At 39.0% G+C, this 3,616-nt stretch overlaps 1 long non-coding RNA gene across 1 annotated transcript; it reads right to left on the bottom strand.

The window, feature by feature from the left end:
• Positions 1-929: 929 nt before the first annotated feature.
• On the bottom strand, positions 930-1,527 carry LOC107484187 (uncharacterized). Its single transcript, XR_001591051.3, has 3 exons — positions 1,485-1,527; positions 1,270-1,297; positions 930-1,047 (listed from the first exon to the last, which is right to left on the bottom strand). It is a non-coding gene; the product is annotated as an uncharacterized LOC107484187 (long non-coding RNA).
• Positions 1,528-3,616: the final 2,089 nt, after the last annotated feature.

The raw sequence follows: 3,616 nt of genomic DNA, 5'->3' as shown, positions 1-3,616 counted from the left end.
TCCACGCGTTCGCGTCACTTAGCATTTCTCGGACCACGCGTGCACGTCGTCCACGCTTTCGCGTCGTTCGTGCAGCTTCCAATCCGCGCGGTAGCGTCAGGCACGTGAACGCGTCACTCTGATTTCTTCCATTTTGCGCAGTCGCATGAGCCATGCGACCGCGTGACTTCTCGCTGGTCATCTCCTCAATTCCTTGTGTTCCTTCCATTTTTGCACGCTTCCTCTTTATTCTCTAAGCCATTCCTGCCCTATGAAACCTGAAACACTTAACACACAGATCAAGGCATCGAATGGTAATAAGAGAGGATTAAGATTAGCTAAATTAAGATTAAAGAAGAATGTTTTCAATCATAGAACTAAACTAGGAAGGAATTGTAAAATCATGCAAATCTTATGAATAAGTGGGTGAAAAGCTTGATAAAACTACTAAATTAAATACAATATAAACCATAAAATAATGGTTTATCAACACCCAAGAGCTGTCTTGTGTGTCCTTAGCACTTGAATTAGTGCTTCCTCTTCCTGTGACTCTAAGGTAGAGCTTATGATTATAGGAAAGGTATCACCTAGGGGTGTTCGCGGTGCGGTTTGGTTCGGTTCGGTTTTTGAGAGAAAAGCCATCCGATCCAATCGCTTTATTAAACTGCGGTTCGGTTTGGTTTGGTTTTTTTATTTAAGCCATCCGAACCAAACCAAACCAATTAAAATCGGTTTGGTTTGGTTCGGTTTGTTCGGTTTTTTCAGTCAATTCAAAAAAAATATTACCATACTATTTCACAAAGTCATAACATTGAAATCGACAAATACAAATACACAATAGCTAACAAAGTCTTTGATCCAATGAAATTTAAGACAAAAGGAATTCAAATATAATAATTAAAAAAATGGGACACAAATTGTAGGGACCTTGCTAAATTCTATGGTGACTTGGGAGAAGATGATGCAATAGACCTACTTCTTGCAATTGAAAGAATGGGAAGATTTTGCTAAACGCTGCTTCTCGGCGGAGGTGGTTTTTACACTGACGGTGGTTGGGCTGTTGTCCATCTGAAAGAATGAAGTCTATCAGATATAAAACACTCAGCAAGAAAATCTCATACATGGCAAGGTACCAACTGCAAGCTACTAAAGCTATAAAGGAACAATAACTTGCATTTTTTACCCCATAATTCTGATTTTGTGAGCCAAGACAACTATCTTCCAAACAAAGAAATAAGATAGGAAATGAAAGGAATAAGAATTTAATTAGAATAGAAAGAAAGCACTCACCATGAATGAAAGAAGCCCTGTGAGTATGCTGCATTGGTAAATTAAAAAGTTCAATATAGACCATTAGAAAGCTGTATAGAAAAGTAACCAACATCTACAACTACTCTCAGATACAGGTTACTTGTGTAAAAGCATATAACCACAATCCAAAAGTTAAATGAATAGATTAGAAAACAAATCACATAATGAAATATCATAACTAAAATCAATCTGACCTTGAAACAGACCACATAGGATTCCAACTTTCAGGATGAACTGCAGGAGCAGGAGCAGCAAAACACAGAAATATTAAATAAAAATCAGTATCTCATAATATTGACTGACTTGTACTATACCAGATAAAAGAACTTACAATCACTGAACCAGCAAATGCATATTTCAGGGATACTATCACCGATACTATACCAGATAAAAGAACTTACAATCACCGATACTATCACCTTCTCCCAGAAATGCATATTTCAGGGATGGTGGTAATGGTTTGAGCTCAGGTTTGGGAGGTTTCTCCTCTTCTTGAGGGATTTTCAGAGGTTCTATTATTCTCTCTGGTTCCTCCAAATCAGGCTGAGCATCTTTAAAGATACCCTCTAGCTCTTATTTGAGACTCTCAGTCATATTGACCTCTTTTACCAGAGAGTCAATAATATCAATGCTCATGCAGTCGTTTGGTGTGTCTGGATGCTGCATAGCTTTAACAACATTCAACTTAAACTCGTCCTCATTGACTCTCAGGGTTACTTCCCCTTTTTGGACATCAATGAGGGTTTGTCCAGTTGCTAGGAAAGGTCTTCCTAGAATGAGAGTTGCACTCTTGTGCTCCTCCATTTCCAACACCACAAAGTCAGTGAGAAAAGCAAAGGGCCCAATCTTGACAATCATGTCTTCAATCACGCCTGATAAGTATTTAATGGAGCCATCAGTAAGTTGGAGACATATCCGGGTTGGTTTGACTTCTTCAATCAAACCAAGCTTTCTGATAGTAGATGCAGGTATTAGGTTGATACTTGCCCCAAGATCACATAGAGCTTGCTTGGTACAAGTACCCTCTAATGTGCATGGTATCATGAAGCTTCCGGGATCTTTAAGCTTTTCTGGTAAGCTTTTCAGAATGACTGCACTGCATTCTTCAGTGAGGTAAACTTTTTCAGTTTCTCTCCAATCTTTCTTATGACTTAAGATCTCTTTCATAAACTTAGCATAAGAGGGTATTTGCTCAAGTGCCTCTGCAAACAGAATCTTTATTTCAAGAGTCCTAAGATAGTCTGCAAAGCGGGCAAATTGCTTATCATGTTCTGCTTGGTGGAGTTTCTGAGGGTAAGGCATTTTGGCTTTGTATCCCTCAACCTTAGTTGCTGCAGGTTTATTACCTACAGATGTGGGTTGAGAAGCCTTTTCAGAAGGGTTGCTATCAGCACTTGTATGTATTTGATCCCCCAATGGCATTTGAATGACAGGGGTGAAAGCTGCAATGGCGTTAGACGCCAACTCCTTACCTGTTTTTGGCGTCTGAACGCCAGAACTGAGCTTCCTTTGGGAATTCAACGCCAACTCCTTGCCTGTTTCTGGCATTTGAACGCCAGAATTGAGCATGGGTTGGGCATTTAATGACAGCTCTCCACCCTTTTCTGGTGTTTGAAAGCCAGAATTATTCCTCTCTGGGCTCTTATTGTCCTTAGAGGGATTTTGGGTAGCAGTTTGTTCATTTCTTGGCTTCCTGCTGCCTTGAAGTGAGGTATTTAATATTTTTCCACTTCTTAATTAAACTACTTGGCACTCTTCTGTTATTTGTTTTGATAACTATTGTTCTGTTTGCTTCATCTGCACTTCCATATTCATATTAGTCATTCTTGTTTCTTGCAATATCTCCTTGAATTTGGCTAGCGGTTTTGTTAGAAAATCTAATTGCTTATTGAATTCAGTAACTTGTTCTACAGGCATGAGTTCAGTAGTTACTATTTTAGCCTCTTCTTTTATGGAAGATTCACTGCTTAGGTACAGATGCTGATTTCTAGCAACTGTATCAATGAGCTCTTGAGCTTCATCAATTGTCTTTCTCATGTGGATAGATCTACCAGCTGAGTGGTCTAGAGAAATTTGAGCTTTCTCTGTAAGCCCATAGTAGAAGATGTCTAACTGCACCCACTCTAAAAACATTTAAGAGGGGCATTTTCTTAGCATCTCTCTGTATCTCTCCCTAGCATCATAAAGAGATTCATTATCTCCTTGTTTAAAGCCTTGATTGCACAACATTAGTTGTGTCATCCTTTTTGGAGGGAAATATTGATTCAAGAATTTTTCTGACAGCTGTTTCCATGTCCTTATGCTGGCCTTAGGTTGATTATTTAAC

The sequence above is a fragment of the Arachis duranensis genome, chromosome 4 (assembly GCF_000817695.3).
Source record: "Arachis duranensis cultivar V14167 chromosome 4, aradu.V14167.gnm2.J7QH, whole genome shotgun sequence".
NCBI lineage: Eukaryota > Viridiplantae > Streptophyta > Magnoliopsida > Fabales > Fabaceae > Arachis > Arachis duranensis.
The sequence above is the reverse complement of the archived record's forward strand: the minus strand, read 5'-3'. Positions and strand labels throughout refer to the sequence as shown.